Raw genomic sequence first — 23,588 nt, forward strand, 5'->3', positions numbered from 1 at the left:
GGGGACGTGATGAGGACGATCTGAAAAGAAAAAATGAAATTTGACAGGCATGGATTATTTAAAGCATGCATATGTGAGCCGAGCAACCACCACACTTTGATGCAAATCGTAGGGGAAAGAGCAGGGGGATGCTGTGTAGAGAAAGGTGCTGAACAAAGTAAGGATTTCCTGCTGGCGACTTGAAATTTAAACAAATAATCATTTAAATGGCGGCCCGGCATTACGTTCCGAGTTGTGTGCATTAATGTCAACATCTGGTACCAACATTTTGACAATTCTATTAAAATGCCCCAGCATTCCCTATCTAACACCTGTTAGCTCTAATTTTCTTTCCTGAGAAGCACACCAGTAGACAGGGTAGATTCCAAATCATTTATCACTTTTAAAGTGCTTCCATATGTGTGTTGGACCCAGCCTGGCCCTAGGCAAACGTTTTCTGAATGCATTAAAATTCAGGACTTTTTTTTTTTTTAAGTGTAGACACCAATGTTTCATTGAATTCATGTCTGGTAATTATTAGCTTAAATTATGGCTCACACATGACTTGACAAAGTGGACCATGAATTAAAACGCGCGCGCACACACACACACACACACACCCCAGAACTCTTCAATAGATGTACCCAACTCCTACGTTGCTGTTATTGAGATGTCAGTCAGTAATCATTAGGCAAACACTCTTCATGGAGGGAACTGCTAAGAGGCCCAGGAGTCCCAAGAGACGATCTAAAAATGTCAAAAATGTTACAGTATAAATGAATGACACCAACAGGAGAACATGTGTTAGAGATGCGAGCAATTAGTTAATATATTACAAGTTTCAACCTCGGAGCAAAACAGGCAACAAAAACTTCCGCTTGACAAAAGGCTACAGATAAGATCAGCTTGATTCCCAGACAATATGATCTGCCTGAATTGGGGCAACCCTCCAGCAGGCTGGGAGGGAGGGATGATCCCGGGATTCGGGGCTTTGTAGGGTTGGAGCCCCCAGACGCGGTCGGTCCCTGCTTTGCCTGGAAAAGGCTGGCTTGACTGCTGAACTCTCCCAGTGGAGACAAGTAGGGTCTAAAATGAAGGAAGATATCCTGTGCTCCATGGATCCGGCTCACCAAGCTAAGCTGCCTGCTCCTTGCTGGAGCTTCAGAAGGAAATTTAGAAGGTCGAAAGAAATCATATTGCTGTTTTCAAAGGAAAAGAGATGCCTGCAAAAGGTGATGAGGGGCGGGGGCTGCTTTATGGGCGAATGCTTTTCCTTTGCTTGTCAGAGATTTAAAAAACTAAATATTGTACGTTGTATAAGTTTCCCTCTCTCTCTCCCCCTCTCTGATTCTTTCCCCTCTCTCTCCCCCCACATATATGTATATACACTAGCCATATACAATACACACACACATACACACATACGGAAAAGATGTTTTAAGCAAAAAATTCGTCCCACATACATACACATCCAGAAATACATTTTAAGCCAAAGTACACATGATGTGTACTTGGGCTAAGGATTTGAATAGGTCCTGTGGAAATCCCAAGGAAACACTGAGAATACAAGAAAAAAGAAATGAAAACCTGAGTTCACCAACTCCATAAATGTAAAAAAAAAAAATTTGTAGACAGTTAAAAATGTCCGCCCATGTACACACGCACACCTACACTTTCACACTTCCTCTGTTTACTAAATAACATTTCAGCACAGTTTTCATCTTATAAGGAAAGTGTTTGAAACTTGGAATAAGTGCACTTAATTAAAGGAAGGCTGTGAAAATGTGCACTAATCTGATATGACTAATAGCAAAGTGCATGAAATTGCTAATTAGAATTTCATTAAAGGTGCTGCTTTATCAGACTGTGAATATCACAACCTTTAAAATTCTTTCAGGAGAGCTTAATTCCTTTTCAAACAGAAATATTCTTTAAAGACATTTGATTTGTTCTGAAGGAATTCGTGGCTTAGGCTGGAACTTAAAATGTTGCGGATATTCCAGGAGGTGATATCAGAATAGGAATATAGATCAGGGACTTTGTTTCATTTGCCTGATGAATCCCTTCCTCTCCCATCTCTATGGATTATTCTTCAAAAACCCAGTCATGAAAATAGAGTTGAGTCCTTGGTTTGATCCACTTGTCATTTGTTTTCTGCTGAGGCCAAACGGTTATTTTCCGTCTCACACACAAAAGGGAAAAATGACTTAAAAAAATTTTAAGCCACTGGAAATGAAAGGAAACCTTTTAACTCACACATTCATTAAAAAAAATGAAAGAGCACAGACAATAAAATAGTTTTTTAAAGGAAAAGGCCATTCACTAAAAAAACGTCAGCTAGCAGCTTTCACTCTTTAAAGAAAAAAAAAAAACCTCTTAAATACTGGTAACATTTCAACCACAAAATTGCATTTTTTAAAATTAGGAAAAGCCAGTGCTAACTACAGCAAATGCATTTTCACTCCTTTTTTGACTTGCTCTTCTAGGTCATAAGTTTTCTTATTTCACATTCTAATTATTCTCGGCACTAAATCTGCATTTCAGCTTGTCTTTATTTTTTATTTTATTTTACTTTATTTTATTTTATATTTTATTTTATTTTATTTTATTTTATTTTATTTTATTTTATTTTATTTTTTTGCGACTCAGATTTAAAAATTCTACCTTTCTGGTCATCTTTTCTGTTCTCAACCTTATTTTCTGTGACTCCTCCTCATTTTCAGATGCATCAAGTTGCTATAGCATGTTGTTCTCCCTGCGCACAACTCTGGATGCTACCAATTGTATTTCTGTTATTTGCTGTTTTTCCTGATGGTTCGAGAGTTCTCACAATTGGTAACTGGGCTCTTTTCAATATTCGGGCTTGATTGAACAGTTACATTTTGTTACTGAAAAACTATTAATGCTAATGGAAACTACAGCTCACTCGAAGCGGCAGTTTACTTTTACAGAAGTTGTTAAAAACTCAGCCTGGCTTCAAATTCGCTGAACACACAGGTTCCCGGTGATGTAATTTTGCAGAATTGAATATTTTAAATACACTTGAAAAGCGTTGGTTTAAAGGCTAATCAGTCATGTTTACCTGCTGACCAGATCTGAAAGGGGAGGAATGAGAACAGAAGTAACTTTATTTCAGAAGCAGCGTGATTTCTTTAGACATTGAAACAAATCTCAAGTGAGTTAATTACGGTTTGCTCTGATTTTAGGTCCAGCCAGAGGAGCTTTCATGGCATTTAGATAATTCATCAATTGGGCTACGTCACAGATAAAAGGTTACGTTTTCCTTTCCAACATTTGGGAGGTGCATTTGTACCGTAAATGCGACGATTTTAAAAGATCGGTCTAGACTTAGATGAATGAAAATGATGCTCCTTAACTGTAATGTCTGGAGTCCGAGGTGGGGCGCAAAGCAAGCCTTGCTATCCGTGGGCCGCCGTAGTCAAACGAAGCTGCTAATTCGAGTGTTTCAAGTTTCGAATTGAGAAATATTGTTCTAATAGGGCAACAATGGGGCTGTTGTCCCGGCCCCTTACGGCTTGTTTTATGCAAAACGAATGGCAGGTAATTGTGATTTAATTCTTTTCAAGTAAATTACAGTGAGTGCGTGACACAAAGCCGCGGCGGACCCTCCTTTCTCTGTCAGTAGTTGAATTAATGGTGGCAGGAGTAAAAACAGCGATTGTGCACAACAGCCCTCCCCGGTCCCCACCCCTGCCAAGGGGGGACCTGCCAATCAGGCCGCGCCACCACGAGGCCGGCAATCGTCGGGATGCGGAGGTTCGCGGATGGACCTTCCTGGCGTCTCGGCCCGGGGGTCACGGAGCCCGGGGCCGCCCCCTCCCCCTCCCCTCCGGGGCCGCCCCCCCGGGGCCGAGGTGCCCGCAGGGGTCCGCGTCTGCGCGCTACGGGCCGGGGCGCCCCCCGCTTGGGCGCCCTGGGCTCCGTGCCCCCCCCCCGCCCCGGGCTGGCCTGTAGAGCTGGATTTGCGCGGCAGAGTTGACGGCAGAAAGGGCTCCCCGGTAACCTGGCGGTGCTGGCCGCCCCGAGAGGCGCCCCGAGGGCTCCCGGAGGAGGCGGCGTGGCCGAGCGAGGAGTGCGGGGAGGCCGATCTTTGAGCCCCGTCTGGGCGCGGCGCTGGATGGCTGGGGTCTGCGCGCGTCCCTGCGGTCGGAGGGGCCCGAGACCAGAGCCGCCGCGCGCGCACAGCGCCAGGTCTCGTCCCCAAACCCATGGTGCCCGGTCGGAAGGGAGGCGCGGGGTGGGGGTGGGGCGAGGGGATGGGCCCAGGAGGGGTGTGTGTGTGTGTGGGGGGGGTGGCCGGGGTTGGGTGGGGGGCGCCGGTAGTGTCTGTCCGAAGAGGGGCGCCTGCCCAGTGTCCTGTCCGCAGGCTCACCGCCGGCAGCCTGGTGCGCAAGAAGGCTGCCAATAGTCACTGACCTGACCGCTGACATACTATGTGAACTGGTCACTTCCCGTTGGACTTGAACAAAACCCCAGCTCCTTTCCGAGGCCCACGGGGGCTGTGTCCTCCAGCTCTTGCCTGGGATCTCCTCCAGCGAACTCTGGATGTGGGATGTCCCCGGGTGGAATCCTGCCTGCCCTGTCCTCCGTGGGTAACTCTGGGCAGGTTGCTGAACCTCTCTGGCCTCAGCCTCCACGACCTAAATGGAGTTGCTAATGGAACCCTGCCTTCAAGGGTCCTCAAGGGCACTTAATGAACTGCCAGTCGAGTGCCAGCATGGTGCCTACAAATGTTAGCGGGTCTCACCCCACCCCTGCCACATACATGTTTTCCTTTCCTTGGACCTCCCTAAATGAGTCCCTGCCCCAGTGCCTTTGCACTTGGAGGTGGAGCTCTTCCCTTCTTCCCACCCCCCCCCCCCCCCCGGCTTCTGTTTCAGACTTCAGCCTAGGGGTCCCCTCTGAGACATCTTCGTGACCACCTGCCTTTCCCATCCCACCCATCACTATTGCAAAGCTTTGTTTTCTTCCTCATGTTTATCCTGATCGGAATGTTTTTCTCTATTTGCTCTGGGTTTATTGTCTGTCTCCTCCTCCAAGCAGAAGTTGTAGGAGTTGGGGATCTTGTCTGTCTCGTCCTCTGCAGGTCCTGGCACCTTGGCCAGTGTCTGCTATGTAGCAGGGGTACTCTGTAAAAACTGTAGATGGGTGAACGGAGTCGCATCTCCCGGCCTGCACATCAAAGTAGTTGAACCACCTCGTGTCTAAGTGCCTACTTCTGTCGTTCAATGAGAGGAATTGTCAGCATATTAGTTAGATTTTTTTTTTTTACATAAAAATAAAGACAGTAATTTTCTGAACGAGGTTCAGGTTTTCGAGAAGGCTGTCAATTAGAGACTTTACTCGGTGTCCTGATCTTTCCACCGTGACTAGTTTTGACCATGAGGCTGGAGTCGGTTCTTTTTTGAGCTCTCCCTGTGGCCCCTGAACCTGGGAAGGGACGGAGGGGCCTTCTGGGTTGGCTCGCCAGTCCTGACGTCTTCCCTGATGGCCCGGGACCGCTGTAGACCTCCACCCCAGGGCGCAGCAATGTCCCAGCCTCATCTCAAGCTACCCGCTGCATCATGGGCCACGGGCCTTTTGTCCTCAACCTCCCCCCGTCAGAGCTTTTCTGCTCTTTTGATAGCCCCTCTTTGGCTTTAATCGCAGATTCACACCTGTCTTTCGCCCTCCCCAGAGCCAGCGCCTCTATTAGACGGGCTCCCGCTGGGCCTGCCAGGCCACGTGAAGGAGCCAGTGAGGGCCGAGAGAGGCTGGGTGGGGCTGCCTCGGCATCTCAGCTCATGTTGGGGAGATGAGTCAACTGGCTGGGGTCACCGTGTCTCCGTGCCCGAGCTGGAGCCAGGGACAGAGTATTTCTGGAAAGCCCGGCCTGGCTCCCCATCTCACGCTATTTATTTCCTCGGTGAGGTCACGATAGACCATGCGTATCTCGGACAAGGTCACCATCCTTGGCGGCCAGCTCCCATGCCGGGGTCTCGTCTTTGGGAAAGACTTTGAAGACTGCTGGCTCTCCGGAGCGCGGAGGGGGGTGGTCTCAGAGCACACACGGAGCTCACCAAGGTCACACAGCCGGAGACGGATGGGGTCTGAACCCGGAACTAGAGCCTGCACTCCTAATCACCACTCTGCGCTGAACCTCTGTCTCGGTCTCTGCCCTCCAGGGTCATGGAGCATCCGAAGCAAAGACAGGAGGGGGGTGAGGGGCTGTGGTTCCCCGCACAGGGGGTCAGTAGTGCTACGTAATGGCTCTTCCTAGATCCACCAGGCCCTGTGCTAATTGCTCTCCACACATCACAGCACCTTAAGACGCAGGAAGTCACATCGCCTCCACTTTACGGATAAGACGCAGAGAGGTCCTGCAGCCTGCCCGAGGTCTCAGGGCCGGTAAATGGCAGAACCCCCAGAGCCTCGCTCCGGGGCCCCTGCTCTGATCCCTGCCGGGTGCAAGGAAAGCCTCAGCCTCAAAGTCCCGGTGCCCAGGAGAATGCTGAGCCCCTTCGGTGTCCCCCAAAACACCCGGCATTTGGAGCCAGAGGACTTGGCCTCGAGCCCCGGGGCGGCTGCTTGCTAACTGAAACCCCTGGGGAGTCTCCATTTCCTGTAAGATGAGGGTCATGAGGCCAGCTCTACCTGTCTTCCAGGGCCACCGTGAGGATTAACGATGATAATGTCCAGGGACGTGAGCCGTGAAGCGCAAACTGCTGGCCTCAGAAAACATTCAGTTCTGTGGGCGCTGGTCCGCGAGGTCACTGTGGGAACCAGTGACTGGCCTACCTCAAAGATCTTGCCACACGGCCCGGGGAAAAATGAAAGGGGGGGTATTTTCATTGCGAAACAAATGACTATAATGAGGTGTCTCGTTTGGTGATACAGATGATTAGAGAATTAAGTCGGTTACAGTCGGGGACTTTTTGTTTGTTGGTTTCTTTTTTTTTTTTTTTCAACGTTTATTTATTTTTGAGACAGAGAGAGACAGAGCATGAACGGGGGAGGGTCAGAGAGAGAGGGAGACACAGAATCCGAAACAGGCTCCAGGCTCCCAGCTGTCAGCACAGAGCCCGACGCGGGGCTCGAACTCACGGACCTCGAGATGGTGCCCTAAGCGGGAGTCGGACGCTTAACGGACCGAGCCACCCAGGCGCCCCTGTTTGTTGGTTTCTAAGAGGACTGTATTCAAAGGCCCCTGGGCCCACACTTGGATTTATTTGGCTTCATGCCAGACCCCGTGCTTGGTGCTTCCTGTGCTCACCCCCCCAGGCCTTCTTATAGTCCTGTGATGTGAGACTGACATTGCACCCATTTTACAGGTCGAGCAACTGAGGGGTAGAACAACTGGGGCTAGTGAATGGAGGGGCTGGTCCTGAGCCAAGTCGGGCTGACTCCTGTGTTGGCATTTTTGCCACAGTTTCACAGGTGCAGGTGCAGACCTGACGTGGGCGGCGGTGGGGGGTGGGAGGGGGTGGTTCCCTCTGGTCCCCAGCTTCTGAACGTTTGGCCTTAGTTCTACCTTTGTCTGGGCGTCCACGTCCCTTAACCTCGGTGCTTTCCTCTCCTCCACACCGCCTTCCTGAGTCTCGGGGTCCACTGGAGGTCAACACCTTGGCCTCGTACAAGGCGCAAGGCAAGGGGACGTGCTCTCCCGTCCCCAGGGCCTCGCCCTGGGTGAAACAATACCTCAGAGGGCCAGGGTGGCTTGAGGAGACGTGGTGTTGGCTTGGTTTCCCTCCACGTCCCCCCCAGATCTGCTCCTGGCCCCATTAACCGAATTTATTTTGGCTTAAGTGAGGCAGTGGCTGGAGACCGTAAAACACCTACCTTCGTGAAACCATCAGGAGGCTCGAGTGGGGTTGTGAAGGGGACGCAGCCATCTTCCACGGGCTGCTGGGCTCGGCCGTGGCTGGTGACACTGCTGGTGTGTCCACGTGTCCTTGGGCGGATTCCCACGGTCAGGCTCTGACTTCTGAGGGAGAGGGGGGCAGGCCTGGGCTGCATGGCGGGGCACGAGAATGAAGGAAACACCTTCTCTGTTTGCCTCGACTTCCTGGGTGGCCTCGAGCAACCGGGTGCTGAATGAGTGCACGCACGGGTCGGGGGAGGGCACGCCCACAGAACGGGCGTAGTCACTAGGGTCGGGGTCCCTGTGCCCCCGCTTACTAGCTGTGGGGCCTTGGGAAAGTTGGCTAACTTCTCCGCGCCTCCATTTTCTCATCCATCAAGCTGAGATGATACCAGCTGGATGAATCTTACAAGGTCGGTGGGAGGAGCTCATGATGCAATGCATGGAAAAGCCTTCTGAATGACGTCTGGCGCAGAGTACGTCCGTACGTGTGAGCTGACCCCAAAGTACCAGCTCAGGATGATCTTCTCCGCTCACATTTGCGTTCCCACTCAAAATGCGTCAGGCACGAAAGGCACAAAATGGAGGGCCTTCAAGACTGTATGGTGACAAGAGACAGGCGTGAGGTGTAATTCTGGGCTCCACCGTTCACCCCCGTGCGATCCTCTGTAAGTGGCTTAGTCTTGCGACCTTCGCTTTCCTTCCCTATAAAATGGATATCAAATAAAAGATCTACTAAGAGTGAGGACGAAATGACCAATGTGCATAAAGTTAATGGTATTTCTTCTTCTTCTCCTCTCGATCTTTCTTCCCCCTCGTTCAAGTCCTTTTTGAAAGGCTATGTGTTCTCCAAACCAGTTTTCCTTCCCTCCTGGGTACCTAGGAAGACTACATTTCCCAACCTCCTTTGCAATCAGGGGTGCCATGTGACCGAGTTCTGGCCAGTGGAATGTGGGCGGGAGTAACATATGCTGCTTCCAGGCCTGGCCCCTGAAGTTTCTTGTAAGATCTTTCATGCACATTTCCTCCCTCCCTCTGCCAACTGAATGTCAGTGCTCAGGGTGACCTGGGAAGCCCCATGCTGGAGACGGTGGAGCTCCTGTCAGCAGAGACCTGCTCTTTTTTTTTTTTTTAATGTTTATTTTTATTTTTGAGAGAGAGAGACAGAATGTGAACGGGGAAGGGGCAGAGAGAGAGAGAGAGAGAGAGAGAGAGACAGGAGACACAGAATCCAAAGCAGGCTCCAGGCTCAGAGCCATCAGCACAGAGCCCGACGCGGGGCTTGAACTGCCGAACCGTGAGATCATGACCTGAGCCGAAGTCGGACGCTTAGCATCCTGACCCCGGGCACCCAGCAGAGCCCTGCTCTTCATCACCTACTCTTTATCGGTCTGCTGGGGCTGTGACATGTTGCATTAGGCCATTGAGATGCAGGGGTTGTTACCGCAGCTAGAGGTTAGCCTATCCTGACATATACAGAATCTTACAGAACCTCTACCTAACGTATACCCCTCCATACGTTCATACAGGATTTTGCACGTATTTGAGTCTTTCTGGGTCCCAGCTCCCCTTCAGCTGGTCCACGTGTCCACGTGGCCCAAGGTGAGGACCTCAACTGCCTTCAGGAATAACACCCAGCAGAACGTGGTGGTCAAACAGTCCTGGGAACAACTTCCCGGCTTCAGGGCCTCCCTGCAGCAGAGAGGTTTTGAAGGCAACTCCCTACTTAAGGTGGCTTAGTGGCAGCCTAGGGTCTCAGGGCAGAGGTGTCCCAAGAAGGTATCACTAATCATACAGGCGCTGTCCTTCATGCCACCGATGCCAAAGTGCTTGCTCTCACCCCCGTGGCACGACCAGCAGCTCTGATGGATCACAGGTGACAGACCGGTCAGCAGCTCCTCCCGGCTGAGCCTCTGGGACTTTGCTCAGGGCCCCCGTGCCTGCGGCCCTGCCCTCCTGCCCTGGAGCAGACCCGCTCCTTCTGTCCTGCCCCCCCTGTTAAGTTGAGCGCCCCCTGGAGGTCGGGCTGTGTGGCAACCCTCGCCTTTCTCCTCGCAGCGGCTGCAGGGTTGGGGGGCGGCAGGTGTCACTTGTTTTGCACAAGGTTGTTGATTCCAGGGGTCAAGGACCATCGTCATGGCGTGCTAGAAAAGTAAATATTCTCAGCTTGGGCGAAGGTTATATTAATTAAAAATAACATATTATTGTTACTATATTGAATGTCTGTTCTGTTCTGGGCCCATCTGTTATTTCATTAAATCCTTCCCCATAATCCTATCAGGTGAGTTTTTCATAGCCCATGTTCCAGGTGGGGAGGTGGAGGCGTCGAAAGGCCAGACCCGGGGTCCACAGCTGCACGAGGTGGTTTACGGGCTCAACCAAGGTCAATCCAAAGTAATGGGAGCAGACCTTTTCTAGGCCCCCAACGTGTGCTAGGGACCACGTCTCTCAAGTGCTTTTGATGAATTATTCCATTTAATTCTGATGATTTCCTTACAGAGTGGGGACTATCGTTATTCCCATTCACAGGTGAGAACACCACGGCTCAGCGAGGCTAACTTACTCGTTTCCCCAAGGTTTCATGGTTAAGAGAGGAGGTGCCCGGATTCAAATTGCAGTCACTCTTTACAGCCTGTGCCGTCCCTCACTGGGCACCCGGCAATGCCTCCTTCTACCGCGTGGCAAGCGCAGTGAGGACCAGGTAAATACTCTTCCAGGGGCTGTGACTTTGGGGTGGGGAACCACCCTCTGGGCAAGTCGACAGCCTGCTTGGGTCAACACCTCCTCTGTGTTGCGCAAACTCGGGCCCTAAGCCCCGCGAGGAAAACGAGAGAGGCCCAGCCTCAAGGCGTTGCCATCCCGGTAGAGAAGAGAGCTGTGTGCCTGCACCTGCTGCCTGAATAAGTCAGTGCGGTGGAAAATGCGGACGGTGCAAACCTCAGAGGACAAAGGGCACCCGGGTAAAGGCAGGGATGGCTTTGCCACGGAAGTGGAATTGAGATGAGCGTTGTCTACTTGGATTTAAATCCCAGCTAGCCCAGTGACCTTGGGGTGGTTCGCTAGCTTCTCTGACCCTCAGTTTTGCCATCTGTAAAATGGAAATCGTAAAGGTACCTACCTTACAGGTTAGGTTAAATGGCGTTAAATAATACCATTTAAGGTGCTTGGAATATAGGAAGCTCTGTATTATGTACTTATTTACTCTTTTCATTGTCAAGGACTAGTAGAGTTTCAGGGGGTGAAGAGAGGCGTCACACACCAAGTGAACGCCCTGAGCAAAGCGAGAGGTGTTTTTAAAGAATACTAAGTAACTCAGTCTGGCTGGTTGATATGGTAGCAATAGAAGATGAGGCTAGAAAGAGAGTCTGGGCTCGGGTTGATGAGTATATACTGAACGAGCAACGGGGAGCCATTGAATGCTGTTGAGCAGGGGAGTTTCACAGCTGGAACTAGGTTCGGCTGCAGAACGTAGGGTGGGCTGGAAGGGGGGTGATGGGAGAAGCCCAGTGGAAAATTATTGCCATAGGCCAGGGGAGAGGGTGGTGACAGCTAGCAGGGCAAGGAAAGCATGAATTGGCACTCGTGGTAGAGGGAGGTATTGTTAGACACACCCTTGGCCAAGAGCAGGCGTGGAAATGGTGCCCATCCAGGCCCAACTGAGTGGCTGGGAACCCACAGCAGGGCTCTCCCTTCGCAGGCCCAGGCTTGGGATGCAGTCCCTCTGGGCGTCACATCATCAGTGGCATCTTTGTGCCAAGAAAGACGTAAGTGAAAGGTAGAGAAATGGGGGACCAGCCTCCTTTGGTCCTGAGAACCCAGGGCATCTCACCCATCCACCCATCCACCTCAGGGTGGAAAAGCTCTTTGATGGTCCAAAAACAGGTTCCAGAAGACTCCCTTTGGAAGGGAAAAGGGAGGCAGGCTCCTTCTGGGTTCTCATCCCGGTTTTTGAAGAGCCAAGCAGACTGGTGAGAGCTTCCTGTCCGAGGCGTGTTCCATCTTAACCTTTCCGTGTAATCCCGAAAGCCCACCTAATCAATTGAAGATCATAAAATATTAGACTTAATGCTGCAAAGTGCTGCTTTTTAATTCACATAACAAGCTCCTAAATAATTCAAATAGCAAACAGACCCTGCAAGTCAATGGTGGGAGGCTGCTTGGATCAGCGGGAGGGTGTCAGCACATGCCACATTTCCCGGATCGACTCCATTTCAAGAACCCTATTAAGTTAATTGCCGGTTTCTGACAGCAGAGAGCATGCTGGGAGCACAGCAAGTTTTATTAGCCTCTGTGGCATCTGGAGACATCAGCCATTTTGCCCCTACTTGCAGGCGCTGGGAGCAGCGTGGAAAAAAGTAAATCAAATTACGAGACAATAAATGCTTTTGGCAACTCACGGGCATCAGACCCATCGGTGAATCCAAAGGGGTTCGGGTGTCAGTTGCTGGCCTGTTAAATTCTTTACAGCAGCACCATCTACACTGGCAAAAGTCTCGCAGGATGCCGCGAGACTTTGGCACCGCACGGCCGACAGGTGAAGGGTGATGCAGGCGAGGGTTGCCCGCCCCCTGACACCGCTGGGTAAACAGAGTCTCTAGGACGGGAGTTGTTATCCCACGTGGGCAGCGTTACACGCTTAGGTTTGTAAGCAGACGTGCCTGGGTTGGGGGACCCAGGAGGCACCCGTGGCGTTCTGGAGCCGGGCAGGGGTGGGCAGGGAAGGGAAGGCGTGTCAAGGTCACCCGCCATCTGTCCATCCGGAGGTCCCCGAGCAGGGCACCGTTCCACGGCTGCGGGAGCTCCCCGTGGCAGCCGGGGTGTATGGAGTACGGAGCGGGGCGGAACATCCTGGAAGCTTGGAGATCGACCAGCAGGTGCCATTCTGCAGAGCGGGGCTCTGAGCTCTCCAATGCCTGCCTTTGACACATGAGAAAACGCAGGCAAAGAGAGACTCCGAGACTGCCCCAAGGGCACACAGCCAGCCACTGACAGCTGATTCGAGGACGAAGTTCGGTTCTGTTGCGCGACCTCATCCCATTCGTGTGTTTCTCTTTCAGGTGTGATGGGGTGATGGCGACGGCCTAGATTAGATCAAGATCAGAGTCCTGGCACTAGCACCGATTGTCAGCGTGACCTCGGTTTAAGCAAGATCTGGGACTTTGCCGTCTGTCTACCCTGCCGGCAGAGTGAGGACAGGAGCGCTTGCCTGACGGGGTTTTCCTGGCAAGGACTGAATTAGTGACGCATGTTAAGTACGTGGTTAAGGCCTCATGCTCGGTAGCTAACGCTCAACGTAATTTGCTTCCCATCATCCATAGGAGCAAGGCTCGGATGAGCAAGATTATTTGTATTTCTAGACGATTCTTTTACAAGCCGACCGTCTTCCAATTTATAGGGTTTGCACGTCTGAACTGTTTCATCACGTTTGCATAAAGGGAGTCAAACTACTCTCTCAGATCTCTTCTCACCCCCTACCCTCAGATCTAGCCTTACTGTCTGCAGAAATGATGTCTCTCCCTGACGCAGGCCGTCAAAATGATAGGGTACAACTGGAAAGAATATCCGAGAATGGCTGGCAGGGGTGAGGAGGGTGGGGGCAAGATCGGCAGCAGGCGTAAGTGGGGCAGGCGGATTGGCTGTTCCGATCCTGGTTTTCCAGACGCTCTGCGTCACGGGAGGGCTGTGCTTTGATGCTGGAAGGGGTCTGACGCAGGGGGTTTGGCAGCTGCATTTCATGGGTGGGGAGACTGAGGCCCAGAAAGGGGCAGTGACTCGCCTGAGGTCACACAGCCAGTTAGTGAGGAAGCCAGTGACAGGCGCCAGCCGGCTCCTCCTTCCTGCTTCTGCGTTCTTTCTAGTTCAGCTGGGAGTGACCTTCGGGACCCTAGAGAGGATTTCACCCTACCTGGGAAGAGGTGGACCACTGCCATCTGGCCGGAGCCTTGCTCCCCCCCTGCATTCCCAGAGAGGCGATGTGCCGTTGCCCCAAAACCTCTCTCTGAAAACAGTGGCAGTTCAGAACCAATCTACAAAAACAGTAAGAGCTATCATTTCTGAGGGTTGAATTCCAGACACTTAATTTATAGTTTTCTAACCTTTTGAGGTAGGTGTTACTATGATTCTCATTTTGCAGAGGAGGAAACTGAGGCTTAAGTGTTAAGTGGCCTCCCCCAAGTCACCCAGCTAGCAAGTCAGAGGTAGGGTTCGAACCACGGTTCATTTTGACTTATGCTCTTTTCCTGTGGCAGCACCCCACCCCCCTATTAGACTCTGGCTTACGCTAGAAGTCTCCAGAAGGTGACACGGGGAGAGATGGATCGCTCACTTGGGGTCCAGCACTAGCCAAGTTTGGTAGGCGCCCGCCGGGAGGTGTGCCGGACCCTCACCCTGCGCCATGATGTTCTGTCCCCTTCCTGTCCCCCTCCCACCTGTGTCTCCTGCCGAGGACAGATCGGTGGCTAGGGACCCGGGCTCCTCTTTCACACACTCATAGCCTCTAGTAACTAAGCCTCTAGTAACTAAGTACATTTTCTGTTAGGATTAACAGAAAATGTACCTAACAGAAAATGCAAAGCACAGTGGCTTAAGTGCATAAAGGTGTCCCTCTGATGTGCAAGAGGTCCTGGTATGGTAGCTTCACGATCATCTGGGGCTCAGGCTGTGTCCCTCCGCCTGCCCCGCCATTCCCCACATTTGGCTCCTGTCCTCAGTGTTGCAGAATGCCCGCTGCAGCTCCAGCCATCGTGTCCACATTCCAGGGAGCAGGAAGGAGGAAGAGGGCAAAGCGAAAGCGTCTTTCTCTACTTGTCTCTTCTCCCTTCCAGAGAACCTTTCCAGAATTCCTTTCCTAGAAGCTTCTCTTGCTTCACTGGCCGGAACACAGTCGTGTGGCCACACCAGGCTGTGGGACAGGACGGGAAGCAGGTTCCGTAACTGGGCGCATCACTGCCTCAAGACCGTGGACGCTTGTGAGTGAGGCAGAATGGGTGCCGGGGAACCGGACTCTGCCACAGCACAACTGGGTCACCTCGGCCACTTGCCAAAGGGCGGATGGCGGAGAGAGGTGGTGTTTCGAGTGAGAGAAAACTCAAGCCACCTTTGGCGAGAATCTTAGATGCGCTCTGAGATAACTGGAAATGCCACAGACCTAGGGTTGCAACCCCTGTGCTTTCTGGGGCTGTTTGTTCTGGGGACGGCCACCATGATGGAATCAACGGTACTTCGCACCTGTCAGCGGCTTGTCCCACACGGTCCCTTTTCAGAGCGTGGATAAGTTGTATTTCTCTGGATGTCTGCTCCTCGTGACACATTTATCCTGTGGGTCTCCCGAGGTGGATTGGAGGAATGGGTTTCTTGGTCTGCAGGGTGCTGACGATCAGCGGGCTCTGGAAACGAACACAGATGTCACTGTGCCAGCTCTGTCTATGCACCAGGGACTATATGCGTGGCAGGTCCCACCATCCTGACAACAGACCTACAGCCGGGGGGACTCTGATTCCATTTTACAGATGCAACGTGAAGGCTCAGAGAGGCTAAGCGGCTTGCCCGAGATCACACAGCTGGTGCTATGGACTGAGTGTTTATGTCCCCCCGACCGCCCAACGCCGGCCCAAATGTATATGCTGCAGCCCTAATCCCCAGGGTGGTGGTGTTTGCGGGGTGGGCATTTCAGGGGGTAATTAGGTTTGGATGCGGCCGTGAGGGTAGAGCTCCCATGATGGGACTGGCGCCCTCATGAAGGGGCGAAAGGCGCCGAGCTTTCTCTCCCGCTCTGCCATCAGAGGACGCGGTGAGAAGGCAGCCGTCGACAATCCAGGAAGAGAGGCTTCACCAGAAACCAGCCGTGTTGGCGCCCTGACCTCAGACTTCAGCCTCCAGAACCGCGAGGAACTGATGTCTGCTGTTTAAGCCACCAGGCTGTGATGTTTCCGTTATGGTGGCCGAGCTAAGACAGCTGGTAACTACCGAGAGCCCAAGGTTGTTCTTTCTCCCGCCCTCTGCCCCGACACTGGGCGCATTCCCCAAACTCACCCTCACTCCCCTTGTGGGTCCTGGCTCCTATGACCGCGGGGACATCACAGAGACCTCCGGACACGGGCTGTGGCCTAGAGGTCCTTCTTGTCTCCCCTCCTCTTTTCTCCTCCGCTCCTGTCGTCTTAGAAAGACCCCTGTGGGAGTCCAGCCCCATCACCTGGCCCCCATGTGGGCCCGGGGTCAGTCACGTCTCCTTTCTGGGCCCCACGTGGCCCCGGCCCGGGGCCCGGCCCCCTTCCCCAATCTGCACTCACACGCAGCCCTGTGGAAATGGTGGCGCTCCCCACATTAGGACCCACGTGTCTGCTGGCTGGGACCAAGGGTCATAAATAGGAATAAAACTTAGGCTGTCCTTGTCCCCATCTCGGTGAGTGAAGCCCCCGAATCTGAGGACAAAACCAGAAGCCCTCTTCTTTGAGCCCCAAGGGACAGGAAGGGCTGCGTGTGCGGCTGAGGCCCTGCTCTCCCCCCCCCCACCTCCCCGACCCCCCGGGTGTCACAGGCTTCCATATACATAATCTAAATATATGCTTTGGAAATTGAAAACGTTCACATATAGAATGCGGCTGTGCGGAGGGAATGCTCTCTTGGAACATGTCTCTTTAAAGACGGAATGTGCCCAAGTGTTTTCCTGCCCTTAAGGAGACACTTGAACGTGGCAGCAGATGTAAAATGGAAATTGAAGTGTCTCTCCCAGGCCACCGTACATGGAGAAAACAGCGCAATCTATTCTAAGCGCTCATTAATAGCTGGTCTCTGAGGGCCCCGGCAGCAGTCAGAGGATTTTACTCATTAAAAAGGTGACGAGGTAGCGTTTTGTGCCTTCCCTGCTTGTCACTGTGTGATCCTGGTGTTCAGATGTCGCTGGCAGACCCCAGATGAGTGCCCCCGGCTTGCGGGCATGGGTGACGATGTTCTGAAAGGCTTGAAAGCATCCCCCACTCACTGATGGGGCCACAAGCCCTTGCTGTTTATCAAGTGGATTCGTCTCTCTTCCGAGGCGGGCCCACGATGGCATTGTCTCGAGAAGGAAGCAGAGAGAAGAGCTTTAGCTCATCACCTAATACGAGATCATTGGTGATTCCCAACACGGTCCTCCAGATGGCACCGCGAAGGACCCGGAGCCTCCAGGCGTGGTCTGGGGCAGGGGCCTGGGGTCCTCGGTGAAGTCTGGAAGGGGCCGGACCCTTGGCAGTCGAAGGCACTGGCTGAAAGACATCTCAGCCGTGCCCACTTGGACAGGGGCCGCTGGTTTTAGAGAAAGGGGGTTCTTGGCTCATTTTTTACCCCTACTTTTTATTTGTTCTTTTTTAAAAGTTTATTTATTTTGAGAGAGAGAGAGAGAGAGTACGTGCTTGCACAAGCAGGGGAGGGCCAGAGAGAGAGGGAGGGAGAGAATCCCAAACAGGCACCACACGGTCACTGCAGAGCCCCACGCGGGGCTCAAACCCACGAACCGTGAGATCATGACCTGAGCCAAAACCGAGAGCCGTTCGCTTAACTGACTGAGCCCCCAGGCGCCCCAATTTGTTCTGTTTTGGGTCTCCCACTGTTTGGATCAGTGTTTTGTCCTCTCCTCCCTCCCGTGTGAGGGGAGTGACATCCGGTTGTCCCCACAGGCACATAGGGAGGGACAGTTTCCCAGGCATCCTGAGAACTGCCTTTCTGCCCCAAAACCTCTCAGGTGGAGGCAGGAATCCTCCCTGGCCTCCGGCATCTTCCATGTGCACCCTCTTTCCTGTTCTGGACTTTCGCTGTTGTTTTCCTTGACTTTTGCTTCCCCTGCCCTTTCCGCAACCAGCTCTGAGGTCACCTCCTCTGAGAGGCCTTTCTTGATGTGTCCTTCCCCCCTCCCCCTCTGCTCATTGTTATACCGGCACAGTTTGCAATGACCTTGTTCCCTTGGTAGCTCCCTTGCTTATCGTGGCCTCCCCACTCTACGGGGTTGGGTACGGCGGGGCCGGGGGGAGGAGACACGAACCTTCCTGGTCTTGTTTACCGGACCCCCCCGGTGCTCAGCTCGGTGTCTGACCCGAAAGAAAGGTACTCGATTTATTGAATGGGCGAACAAACGAAGGAACGCATGAGGGGTTCTCTGATCCCAAAGACTGACTCTGGGTCACCCTCGGCCAACAGCAGCCCTTGGGGGATTTTTTCACTTGTGACCATTAGTATCTTCTGGGCTGTGGCCTCCAGCTTTCACCGTGCTCCCTGCAGAAATGCTGGAGGACCTGTCCCGCCTCACATAGTGAGTCAGGGTCACCGCAAGGGCACAGAGCCGAGGAGATTACAAGATCATGGCCTCGAGTTCCTATACGGACCCTTTTTTCTTTTTTCTTCCTTTTTTTTTTTTTTGATGATGCAGTATCGATACTGTGTCGAGAAATACGTAAATCGTTACCCACTGTTAGCAGCTAGAAAATGCACTAGTTATGAAATACCAACAATCACTTGGGCTGTTTAAACTCGACTTCAAAACAAGCTCAGTGTTAATAAAATGGGCTCAGGGTGGGAGCAGGTGGGGAGACAGGAGGAATATTCTGCAACTTTTTTTTTTTTTAACACGGAAGCCACCTGGCTCACCTCTGAGAGGACTTGGGCTGCCCTGCAGAGGTGTGTCTGTTACAACTTGAAGAGCTGACGAGAAATCCCAGGGACAGGGAAATGAGGCAGCCACGTCCGTTCCACGGAAGGCTCTGCGCCATCCATGTGGCTCTGAGTTTCTGAGAAGCCAAGGCAGAGAGAGAAGAAGGACAAGCAGTTAGGAGGTCTGCAGGGAGTGCAGGGCCTGGGGCTTTGGAGGGAAGAAAACCAAGAGGGAAGGGTGGGAATAACCTTGACTCTTGTTTCAGAGAAGGAGTTCAAGTGACTCCTTCAAAGAGCAAACAACTGTCACTCGTGGTCTCAAGGGACTTCTCCCTCCCTGGCAGAGCTGCGTGTGCATCTTGGTGTTTCCTGCACCTGCTGGGACGGTCATCACAAGTCCCTCCCATGAGGGAATGAATTAACGATTGAACAAGTGAGGGCCACGACTTCCATGGTCCAAATCCCATCCTTCCTTCAGCTGCTGTTCAGGGTCACCTACTCCGGGAAGCCCTCCCTGAATTCTCCTGCCCTTCCTTATCGAGACTCCTTCAGTGCTGGATGGGCGACCGGCGTGTAAATGCTTTCCCTACGTGCTAAGAATTGGAAGGCCTTTCTTGTGTTTTCCAGTCGTTCCTCGTTCGAGCTGGACCACAAACTCATGTGTTCACCACGCACTCTTCTAGCTCCTTCCATCGGCTCCACACTGTGCCAGACTCAAGGAATTCAAGAGGAAACTGGACAAATAAGGAGCTTACAGGCTAGTGTTGGGTTTGAAAAACCTGCCCGTGGACCAAACCCAACGGCCACCTGGGTTTTGTAAGTAAAGCTTTATCGGTGGGGCGCCTGGGTGGCTCAGTCGGTGAAGCTTCCGGCTTCAGCTCAGGTCACGATCCCGCGGTCCATGAGTTCGAGCCCCGCGACGGGCTCTGTGCTGACAGCTCCGAGCCCGGAGCCTGTTTCGGACTCTGTGTCTCCCTCTCTCTCTGCTCCTCCCCCGCTCGTGCTCTGTCTTTCTCTCTCTCAAAAATAAATAAACATTAAAAAAATTAAAAAAAAAATTTTTTTTTCAATGTTTATTTATTTTTGGGACAGAGAGAGACAGAGCATGAACAGGGGAGGGGCAGAGAGAGAGGGAGACACAGAATCGGAAACAGGCTCCGGGCTCCGAGCCATCAGCCCAGAGCCCAACGCGGGGCTCGAACTCACAGACCGCGAGATCGTGACCTGGCTGAAGTCGGACGCTTAACCGACTGCGCCACCCAGGCGCCCCCCAAAAAAAATTTTTTTTAAATAAAGCTTTATCGGTGCACGGGCATGCCCGTTTGTTCACATGTGGTCAGTGGCTGCTTTTGAGCTGTAAGGACAGAGTGGAGTTGCCGTGACAGAGACCATATGGCCTGCAAAGCCTAAGCTATTTGCTCTCTGGACCCTTACAGAAAAGTTTGCTGACCCCAGTCTGGTGAGAAAGACGACCTAGAAAAAGATCCTTCCAGCACGATGTGTGAGGGACAAGAACAGGGGACCATGGCCGAGACTGGCAGGCCTGGGGATGCGCGTGTGACTGTAGACAGGGCGTCTGGGCAAGTTGTTTCCGTGGAGATGTTATGTGAGCTGAGACACGAAGGGTGAGAAGGCCGCTGTGTGAACAGCTAGGGAACAGCATTCCTGGGGGAGGGAATGCCGTAGGCAAAGGCCTGTGATGTGTTGCAGGAATGGCCAAGGGCTCATGTGGCCGGGAATGTAGTGAAGGAGGAGAGAGTAGGACAAGGCCAGTGTTGGAGAGGTAGGCAGGGGCTAGATCAGTGATTCCCAAGGCGGGCAACGTTGCCCTCTTGAGACCGTTCGAGATAATTGCGGGAGGGGGGTGCCGCAGGCTCAGTGAGCAGGCACCGAGGACGCGAGACTTCACGCAGTGCATGGCACAGTCCCACAGAGCAATGGGCCGTCCTGGGTCCTGCACGACTTCGGGGTGTCCTGACGGATATTCACGTAGGTGGCAAGCCATCTTACCCTGGACTTAACTCTCCCGTTCGTATAAACTGAAGGTCACTTGGGCAGGGTATCAGCCATACACGACCTTGTCTGGGAACGGAACTGTCATATAAATTAAGGGAAGGTTGCCCTGTGTGTTCTGTTTGGAACGCGACCCAGTAATGTTCACCAAGTTGGGAAATGGTGTCACCCACGCGACACCATCGCTTTTGGAATTCGAGTCTCCCGAGGATCACGTCTGTTGTCACGTGCGTTTGTACCTGTGGCATCGGCTATGGCTTCACACACAAAGGCAGGTCCTTATGTTGACTAGTGAAGTCACGGCCAGGGAGTTTACCTGATGAAATTCACATTGTCTTATTACCTATGACTTCTCTTTTCCCACCTTTATATTACAGTGAAGGCATATGTTGGTTGAAACCCCGATCAGTGGTTCAGCGTGTAGAAAAATCGTGCGACCTCCGGATTTTGTCTCGGGGTAGCAAAGGAGCATTTGCAAAATGTTGCCCGAGGGCGGCACCAGGGCCGGATCCCAAAGTTGCGTGTGGATCTCGAATCCGAGTCTGGATTTTATGCTGAGAAAAATGAGGAGCCCGGGCAAGACCGGAAGAAGAGTGATGGGTTCTTTCAGGCAAGGCTGCCTCTTTTTCTCTTTGATCCTGCACCCTCCCCGCCTCCACCTCCTGCACCTGGCAGGATGCGAATGCCCAGAAGGCATTCTGTAAATTAAAGTGCTGCCAGCCAGCACAACTTCAGCCTGGGGGCGAAGCAGGCCGGCACTCTTCCCGTGGCCAAGAGGGGTTAAGTGGCTTGCCTGGGCCAGAGAAATCCGGTAAACGGCATCTGGGTGAACACGGTGCACGTATATGTTCGGGTCGCAGCCCCTGCTTCCTTTTCCTGCCCCTGACAGCGGTCCTGGTCTTTTCTGGCTTCCCCGCTTGCTGACCCACCCAGCCACCTTGGCCACCTGCCCAGCCCCAGCCCTGCTCCCAGGCCTTCCCCCTCACTCCTGTTATTCTGACGCTGCAGGCGTCGCCGGGTCCCAGGAGCCAGCTTCTCAACCTTTAGACCCCAGGCCAGGATCTAGGAATATCTCCAAGAGTATTCCCCAACACCTGCAACAGATGTGCCCACAAATTACCTGCTCCCAGCGGTGGGGAGCTGGGGAGGAAAGGGCATCGTTTTTCTAAAAGCCTTACACATTTAATTTGCAAAGTTACATCACGCCTTCGTGCACAGGTCAACTCTCTGGGAGCTTATTGCAAAACCAGAGGCGGGTCAGGGCTCCCGAGTGCGTTCTTCACAGAGAAGACAGCACGGGGGCAAGGGCAGGGGCGGTGAGTGGAGGGCCGTACGGGTCGGATGCTTTCACATGTACAAGGGCAGATGGGGAGAGGTGGATATTTGCAGGGTCCCTTGTCCGCACCTGCCTCCACAGACATCGTCTCACATCTTTCCAAGAGCAACAGCAGCACCCTCATCTCACAGGTGTGGAACCTTTGCTTAACGAGGTTATGCACCTTTCACCGCTGAACATGCTGTGAGACATGGGCCGAGCCTGAACTTGGCCTCGGGGCCGGAGACTCCCACCGTGCCTTGAAACATGTGAATATGATGTCTAGAGCTCATCACACGTGTGCAGCACGTAGATGCACATCCCCACTGGGCTATACTTTTCTTTTTTTTTTTTTAAATTTTTTTTTTCAACATTTATTTATTTTTTGGGGGGAGAGAGAGAGACAGAGCATGAACGGGGGAGGGGCAGAGAGAGAGGGAGACACAGAATCGGAAACAGGCTCCAGGCTCTGAGCCATCAGCCCAGAGCCCGATGCGGGGCTCGAACTCACGGACCGCGAGATCGTGACCTGGCTGAAGTCGGACGCTTAACCGACTGCGCCACCCAGGCGCCCCTATACTTTTCTTTATTAGATGGAACTGGGTTCTTTATAATAAATAAGAGTCACAAAAAGCTGTGGGACCCATGTGAGAGTAACAGCCAGGAGTGGATAAAGAACTGTCCACAGAACAAGTTTAACAGGAAGTGGTAAAAACGAGGCAGGTTGAGTTCGCTCTTCCACCCCCATAAACTGACTGTCCAGCTCAGTCAACCGACAAAATAATTGTCCTGGCTTTTTGTGGTGAAGGTAAGGTTTTCGGAATATTAACATGAGGGCCGTTTCATGTGCAGAAGAGACCATTTAGAAGTGTTTGGTTGCTAAAATTAATATCAGATACATCACAGTTATAAAGCAAAAAAGCCCAGTGCTTCTTTATGCTTTTGAATTCTGCTTACAAATTATATTATCCTATTCTAGTAATGGGCTATATATATACACACACACATATATACATGTATATATATACGTATATATATACACACGTGTAGATATATATACATGTGTATATATCTATATGTATACATATATATGTGTGTGTATATATATGTATATATATGTGTGTGTATATCTATACGTGTGTATATATATACGTGTATGTATGTGTATATATATATATATATATACATATACACATATATATATAACTTACCGTTTTGATCATTTTTTTCAAGTGTAACCTGATAATTCATTTGTGAAAAGAGCTAGTTTTGATGAGAAAAACTCAATCCTTTCCTTGGAAACATAAAGAAACCCCCAAATATGGAAGCTTCACACATTTTCACGTCAACCTTGCACAAGGGGCCGTGCTAATCTTCTCTGCATCGTTCCCATTTTAGTACACGTGCTGTCGAAGCAAGCACCGTTTTAGTCATTTTTAACGGTACAATCCAATGACATGAAGTACACTCACCCTGTTGTGCTCATCTATCTTTTAAAAATAACGTAAGAAACCTTTCCTAAAACTTTTAGCAACGGACAAGTGGATCGAAGGCTTCTGGGAGAAAAAGCAGCCCCCCCATGCCACCGTGCCCGCTTCCCGGGGTCCAGAGAGCGCTTGGAAGCATATGCGTTTATCTCGTGTGACGCATATATTTCGGCCAGGTTTTATCAGCTGCGAGACCTCGTCACTCGTTGTCACTGAGAGATCATCTCAAATCCAGGCGGCCTCTTTTCCCTTCGATTTTTGCAAAGCGATGTCTCCCCAACCAGATTTACATTTTCAAAAACCCTTCAGATAA

The 23,588-nt window shown here is 51.9% G+C and overlaps 1 long non-coding RNA gene and 1 other non-coding gene across 3 annotated transcripts; one reads left to right on the forward strand and one right to left on the reverse strand.

The window, feature by feature from the left end:
* Window positions 1–852: 852 nt before the first annotated feature.
* On the forward strand, window positions 853–16,685 carry LOC109492719. 2 transcript variants are annotated; one of them, XR_002736945.2, is made up of 2 exons: window positions 853–1,211; window positions 12,898–16,685. It is a non-coding gene; the product is annotated as an uncharacterized LOC109492719 (long non-coding RNA). The 2 variants fall into 2 exon arrangements; XR_002736944.2 differs by lacking the exon at window positions 853–1,211 and adding an exon at window positions 9,057–10,541.
* A 6,420-nt stretch (window positions 16,686–23,105) lies between these two features.
* Window positions 23,106–23,210, reverse strand: LOC111557163. The gene has a single exon (XR_002737022.1). It is a non-coding gene; the product is annotated as a U6 spliceosomal RNA (small nuclear RNA).
* Window positions 23,211–23,588: the final 378 nt, after the last annotated feature.

This window comes from Felis catus, chromosome D2 (assembly GCF_018350175.1).
Source record: "Felis catus isolate Fca126 chromosome D2, F.catus_Fca126_mat1.0, whole genome shotgun sequence".
Lineage (NCBI taxonomy): Eukaryota > Metazoa > Chordata > Mammalia > Carnivora > Felidae > Felis > Felis catus.